Here is an 8,899-nt window from a genome sequence, read left to right as displayed (position 1 = left end):
ATAGACGGATCCATTTGTAGAACAGTGTAATATGTGTTGTGCGCGTAATGTTTAATATATTGAATTTTGTTTAATTAATGTAATTTTTAATTATATTTATTTTCATTGTTAATTTGACTTTAATATGGCTAATATAGAAAGGTTTTATGACGTTTTAAATCCAATAATTAATAATTTACGCAGCTTAAATGTTATGTGTCGTGTATTGATCAGCTTTTACTAAGTCAATTTGTATATCCTAGGATGTACACAACGTGTTTAGTAAAAGCCCGAATAAAATTTAGAATTTCAGCATTTACTGAGTACAAACAGTAAAACCGAGCATTAACTAGTAAAACCTAGGTTTACCTAGTGATCGGGAATTTACGGTAACATATATATTATATATACAATAATATTCATATTTAAGTGAGAAATATTTATCTGTGTCTAAGAGTCTCTTTAATATGTATTATCTCTTACGTGTAATTAATTCTGAACAAATTAGGTGTATATTATTTATAATAATAAACTACTAATAACTTCTACTACTAATGACTTTAACTTCTAAGTATAATGTTATAATCTTTTGACGCGTAATTTATTTGACACAACAGTAATACTATCTTGAGTATGTATTTAAGTATTTTTATAGTAAAAATTAATAAAACAGACATATTTTATTAATTCCATAAATAATATCATTTATAGGATACCTAATCTATTATTATTATTATTATATAGTTTTTAAATATTTATGACAAACATAACTAGCAAATTTTGTTTGACTTTTGTTGTATTTTAAAAATTAAATATAAACATTTTTAAATATATTTAAACAAACCTGTGGGTATAAAATCAATTCTTGACATTTAAAACATAAAATACAAGTCATATTATACAAGTTTTAATATTTAAATATTCTTTCAGAGTAGGTATATCACCAATGCTTACATTATCTTAGTAAAAAACAAAATAATATATTTTGTGGCGAGATGGAAAAAAGCCAAGTACATTTTATATCTTGAACTCAACCGTACATGATTCTTGTCTGTGTTTTATATGAATATTCTAAAATATAAAAATAACTATAATAATAACACACAAATCTTTTACTTTTAGACAGTATTTATGCTAAAAAATGCAGAATACATATTTTATTATTATTAAAATATTATTATCATCAGATCATACAGCATCAAGACATGAATAGTAGGTAATAAACGCTTTAATGACGATATACGAAGAACGTCAAAATAATACCGATAGTTTGCTGTACATGCGCATTATGTTGCATAATTCAATACATTATTAGGCGTTAGGTTATAATAATATTATGACTTTTTTACTATAGATATAATTTTAAAATACCGTTTTTATAACTTTATAAGCAAAGAGTTATGACGTTTAAAATATTACCATTTACTGTCTTCTGATAATCTTTTTATTAAAAAATAAAACCACTCAGCAGATGACAACTTAATCGGATAATAATAACAAATATATTTATATTATTAAGATATATATTTTTTTAGCTAAGCTTTATATACTGCCAGCTAGGTCATCATTATTTATACCTATATCAATAAAAACGTACAACAAAGTATCTAATCATGTATTTGAATAAATAGGTATGTCTTGCATTAAAATGTAGGTACTTAATTGTTTTTTTAGTTATAGGTACATTTAAAATATATATATATAGTATGAATACTCATTTGAGTACATAACATTTTGATATTATAATAATATGCCTTATACTCAAAATCCTTATTTTAAAATTAGTTTCTACTTTCTAATGATTATAATGAAATCAATTATTAGCATAATTACAACAGGTAACAGTTTTTAATTTTTATAGAATTCTTAATCACATAAATTAACCAAATATTAACTGTAATATAATTAGAAAATAAATACGCATTTTAAAATCCATCAATATAATATAGTAATATGTATGTTACATTTTCATTCAAAACAAGAAGAAATAATATTATAATAATCGAATGTTCGTCATTAAAGCGATTTACCTTAATTATAAATTAAATTATTGATTTTTACAATAACATAAAATTGAAAAAATAAATCATCGGCAATTCCCATTATAATATACGAATAATATTTATTATTTCACTCAGTTTCCTTCTATTAAAAGTAGAAATAAAAATTGTATTATAAATATATAATATACAGATTTTATCTTAAAATAGATATCTTAAATATCTTACAGTATAATTGCAAAGGCAAATAACATATTATTATTAAGATATAAATTGAAACTTTTAAATACTTTTATTTTATTGTGATGTTAACACAAACTGAGTTAACTAGTAGATTATTACAATGAGTTATTAACTAAATAACTCATAAAGGCACACCTTAAACAATAGTCTGGTTTTGCATAAAAATTACTTGTTTAGTACAACTTAACGCATAAATAATGCATACATTTGAAATGCGAAATTCACACTTTTTTTATATGTATTTAGAATTTCAATATCAGTATTATAGTATTATCTACAAAAATATACCAAAGTACTTAAGTACTCAAATTATTTATTTTTATAATCAGACATTTTTTTTTATATATACCTAACTATAGAGTTAAAATGAATTAACTCTATATAAAGTGTGTCTGCACATTTCATACATTATATTTTTTTTCCTTTATTTGATTTACAGAATCCATAAAAATTAGGTATTATACTAACGCGTAAGTGATGATATATCTTACAGAAAACTGTTTAAGATTGAAAAAAACTCGGTTTAGAAAAGCCGCCCACTGACGACACTGTTAGGGTTTTAGATAAAAAAAATATAAAATAAAAAATGATTAAGCTGGGAGTAGGTCATGACACCAGTTTATTTTTAACTTCTTGGGGGGATTTTCAGGAATTGGTTAACACAAATTGTTTGCGTGAATGTTTGAATGGTCATTCAAATACTTATATTAATGGCCAACCGGTGTAATATTCGTGACTGTTTCTGCAATCGTTTTCATTTGTATATTTGTGATTAAGGTTTTATTTTTATCATAAAATGGTGCATTTTGTTATTAGTTCTTTTAATATACATATTACGTCAAATTGTTTTAATTAAAAAGCTACAGGTAACTAAAATAAGTTTATTGTTTCACTAGTCTTTTATTTTTTTAATACATTTAAAGTATTCAGCGTGCAGGCTTTCGACCACATAATAATATATCATATATGTAGTTGGCCTCACATATTGTATATAATCATCATAACTGTTCGATAACAATACATAAGATGCGAAGTCTGTGGGTATATCAATTGGCAATGATATTTATTTTTATCACTGATTATAATATATAACTTTATAATTTTGAAATTTATGTTATAGTCACAAGTTTACAACGTAAGATTTAATATACAATGTATGCCATTTTTTTGTGAAATTAAATTACATTATATGTATTAAAGTGATATATTGATTTAGTTTAAATTTAATTAAAAAATTACGTAATGTCCTCCTAGTAATCTTGTAAAGTACCTACTTGAGTATAATTATTCAACATTTTTTAAGTACTCAAATACGTATCTAAATACTTAAGAAAAAAGTATTTGGACAAAGTATTTTAAATAATTTATCAACATCTGTAATTAATATTAATTACTCATTATTTTTAGTTTAATAAATTTTCTATTTTACTTTTAATTACATAAATAAAAAATAAAAATTTGAAAATTGAGAGTAATAATTTTTTTCTGAGTTATTCTCAACGTAAAACTCAAATACTCCGAAAAAAAAACTGATGAGTATTTTATAATTATACAAATTGATACGGTGTGAAATGCTCTATAAAATTAACGTTAAACATGACAATTTGTTCAATGGATACTTACTTTATTTATATGGTAAAAAAATATTTATAAACAATTGTAAAATATTTGAAAGTATCTACAAATATACTTTTCAAAATATTTATCTGTACCTGTAGGTACTTGAATACTTTTAAAAAATATAATTTACAAGACTGTCTCTAAGTATATATTTCCAATTTTAACTCAGTTTCAAACATAAAGGATGTATTTTACAATACATTTTGTGATGTTAGCAACTGATTTTAACTATCCTACATGATAATTAATAAAACATTAGTATAAAAAGCAGATACACGAAATAATCAAATGTCAGTAAAACATTTTATAAACTAAAATTAAAATACAGTTAATAAATGCATTTAATGAATTTCTACAAAAGCAACTTAACTATACATAATATGTAATAATAGTATTTAATATTTAACAGTATACAATATTTAATGTTATAATAAATAATTTAGGAATAAGTTGCAATAGTTTATTAACTAGGTACGATATTAATTTGGATTTTAAAATATTATTGATTATAAAATATAAGACATAGACAACAAATAGTAATTTATAAAATAATTATAACTTATCAAAAACCTTTACAATATAAAATGTTGAAATAGTTCGTAACAACGGTGTTATTTTCGAAATGAACATTTGACTAACTAAAACAACTTTAAATGGAAATATTAAAAATACTATATTGGATAAATTAACATTTAATTAAAAATAAAACATGAAATATAAAACAGATTTTTTCATTAGGTACCGATAAAAATTAATAGATACTACCAGTTGTACCAGTAGTCAGTAGACAATTATCTTTTTATTTCATTCCATGTTTGTCGATGGGACCATTTAAAATAATGTATTTTTTTCCTTAATTAACATTTACTGTTATTTGGTTTAAAATTACTTTAACACTGTGATATACATTTTTTTCAATGCAGCTTCTCTGAGCAATTATATCTGCGCAAAAGTAATTTTCTAGCTTACGAAGATTGTACTTATTTACGTTAATGTACAAACGTTTGGAATGAAACTTCATGCGACATTATTTTTAAATGTTATTACACTCAGTAATTGTTAACAGTGCTGAATCCTGAACATTTTTCTGAAGGAGAATGGGGCTCTCTTTTTTTCATCGGTTACACGTTTTAGTAACATCAATAATTATTATATTATTAGGTATTATAATTATTATTATTAATTCAGACAACATTGTTCATTTGACATTTGATACATCACATTTTTTAAAAATATTATTCATATAATACAAGTTAAAACATTATTTATATTTTATTTTTAAATCAATCTAATGCTAATAATTTATTCTTGCATACAAATAGGTTACCTTTTCGATACACTCTTGAAGGTTGAGGTGAGTCTTCTTTGCCTTCCATACTTATTTGCATACAATATTCAAAGGTGTTTAGTAGCAAATTTTGTAACTTTTAAGTGTACGTTATTGAAACATTGATAAACTATATTTCATTGGACATGATTAGATAATCTTTAGGTATTTCGATGTAAAATATGGGAATGGTAGATAATATGTTCATTGATAATAATAATAAAACTATACAAGATAATAAAATCGTATCGATTATTGTACATTTAATAAATAAATTTTCATGACAGTTATAGTTGTCAGCGGAGTGGGGCGAACGAAATTTCATTCCAAGGGAAATTTACCCTCAGTATACCAGGATTGGTGCAAACATGATTGTACCCAGCTTACTTTTTTACATGCTAAATCACAACACGATTGTGCTTCGTGCAGTATAGGATTTATTTTTAAACTTTGAGTTAATCAAGTCCTCTGTATTTTTAAACTATGTATTGTAAAATTGTTAAAAGCACAACACCTATATTTCATGAAGCGCAATCGAGTTTCATTTTTTGCATGTAAAAAGGTAGGACGATCGCAATTATTATTGTGTTACAACCACCTAGATTCAACACGTCATACGCGTCAAAACGAGATAGGTGTAGCCGTATAGGTATTCAGAAAATAAATTGCATCAAGATTCCCGGTACCTGAACGACGACAGTCGATCACAAAATATGTTAATATACTGTAAATAATAAACATGTATAATGGTATTCTAGTCGTACCTACCTATTTAACGATTGTCATGAATAGTCGGACGACGGCACGGATATTAGATTTATGCGATTTTAACCCTCCGCCGGGTCATTTCCATTGCCATCTCGGATCTACATACGCGTATAATATTATCATCATCATCATCATCATTGCGTGTCTCCTAAACTCGCTAAACGCAGACGTATAACAGGACACCAACAGATAAACGGGAGTGTGGGTGCTCGCGGCGTTCGTCCATTCTCCGCGGTGGGGTCGGTCTGCTGCAAATAATATGGCTACGACGACGGTCGACGACACAATATTACAATATTATAACATCGTGATCACAATTCGTGACAGGTCATACCATACTTTGGATATTTACACGTACCACCACCACCCATCATGGACGTCTCCTTTGGTACTAAACTGCAGATAACCATTTATAATGTATATATAATATTATTGTATAGGTAGGTACCTACATGCAATATAATATAATATTATAATATTTTATATTGAACGCATAATGTAGTTGATGGACCGACACAATGCGAAACACATACAATAATACTATAATAATATTACAATATGTATGAGCGACGCCGAGTCCTTGAATTCCAATAGGTATGAATATTATTTAAATCGTATATACGCATATAGTTCATTATCACTGTATATTATTGGTATACCGCGGTAAATACGGAAATACTTGAAATCACTATTATAATATTATAACTATCTTTCGGTAGTTTAGTATCTACATAAATTATCATTGCTATAATATTGAAAAATTTGCTATAAACGGTTTTAATAAATATTAATATTAGGAATAATATTTAATAACTGACATTAAGATGTGTGATCTATAAACATGTGTGAATCATTCGACGCTGGATATTTTATTAAGTTATTATATGATTTGTAATATAAATCAAATAATATTTTTATAATATTATAGCTATTATATTTTGATAATATATTACTAAAAATTCTATACCGCATATTATTATGTTCAAAAATTGGTTTATCTTGTCCGATTTGTCGTATTATAATATCTACGTTTGCATATTACTTAAACAGAAATACCCATTCAATATTTTAAAATTGAATATTATGAGCGTCAAATTATAATATCCGGACATCTCTGCACCTCTCAAATATTGTATGAAATATCGCAATTTTCGAGGGCATGCGTACTGCGTACACCTACATTTACTTTTCATTATGCGTCGGCGTCCGGTCGTTCGTCACAAGGATTACGGCGATATTAAAGGGTTAATTATTATTATTTAAAAGTGAGAAACTCGACGGCTGTTCAAACTCGCAGCTGAATACTATTTGGTGGAGTAAAGAACAATTATCATGAAACTTCCCGGCCGTATATGCGTATAGACTTGGCGTGTATAAACGAGTATAATATAATATATATATAAGCTACAATTCATCTCCTTCGCACTCTCTACAACGTCTGCTGTTGTCACTTTATTTTAACACTGTTTACTTTGCGAGAGAAATAACTTTTCCAGAGCCCACTCAAATTGATATTCCTAGTTGGAAATCGATTTTTAAAATATATTATTTTTTTATTCAATCAATCATCGGTATAAATTATTATACTTCCACGCGCTACATTTTAACTTGTCTTTTTTTTCATCAACAATATATTTTTTTCCCAACGTTCAAAATACGACGCAAAAGTGTCAACTCTGGTACACATAGGTAGGTGATTATATATTTTATACCATTCACATATTATTATACTATGTCGTGCGCTACGTTAAATTGAGTATTCAAAGGTCTTCGTGAGAGCGGACAATGAAAAAATAAACAAGCATCGAAATGACCTACAATTGACGTGAGCCAGTCACCAGTCAGGTACGCTACAACGGGTAAAAAACGATTCCGCAAATGTGTCAAATCGTGAAGAAGACTTTAACAAATATTTATATTAAACATGCACGGTTCCGCAAGTTTTATATATTATGGTTCCACAAGTTTTATACATGATTCCGCAATCCACATAGTTTTTTTTAAGCAACTTTGCCACTAACTTTGTTTGCTCTGTTGTTATAAACTATAAAAATATTAGTAATTTGCATTTATCTTTTACTTTATCTAAAAAATGTAATTTTCGAACTTTTGACAATTGAAATACGAAATAACACGATGTGCTAGTAGTTAGTACTAAAATAAAACTAAGAAATTTCCGAATAATGCTGTTATAATTTCAAAGAAATACTTGAGTCAAAGTCAAAATATCAAGTACGATAAGTTCTATAATTCTAAGTAATCAATTATAATTTTCTACTTATTTTAATATATGTTGAACATTTGTTGTTTTGATTGTATTTCGATTTATTATATACTGAATCGAGATTATTATCTACATTTATTACTTTATATTAACTGTATTTACTCTATATATCTGTAAATTTCCCTCTATACAATAAATTATTGTTATTATTATTATTATTATTATTCAATTAATAATCAATGTGTAAAGTGTAAATCATATTCATATTTTTCCTATTGTTTCGTTTTCAAAACAACAAATTTGTCTATTTCCCAAAACGATATGTTCATCAATCAGTATATCATTATTTTTGATGCTATGAAATACCACAGTAAATAATATAAATATAATATAATTTAATGTACTTAATAAATTATATTATATAAGCAAAAAAGTGGATTTTTGATAATATTACACGATTCAGGATGATTGGCTAAAAAAAAATATCATAATATAACGAAAAAATTAAACTTAACATACAATTTGTTACTGCAGGCTAAACAAAAAATAAATGCAATAAAAATTATCCCTTGATTAATGTGAAACCGGTTCGAAAATAAAAATATTATTTTCTTATCTAATCACAGTATCACACACAGTAGTTTCACCTACCTGTAGTTGAAAAGGTGTTGAACCTGGATTAAAACTAAAAATCACACGTATCTTTATCTAAATTACTTTGAAAATAAGAACTGCCTT

This window comes from Acyrthosiphon pisum, chromosome A1 (genome assembly GCF_005508785.2).
Source record: "Acyrthosiphon pisum isolate AL4f chromosome A1, pea_aphid_22Mar2018_4r6ur, whole genome shotgun sequence".
NCBI classification, from domain to species: Eukaryota; Metazoa; Arthropoda; class Insecta; order Hemiptera; family Aphididae; genus Acyrthosiphon; species Acyrthosiphon pisum.
The sequence above is the reverse complement of the archived record's forward strand: the minus strand, read 5'-3'. Positions refer to the sequence as shown.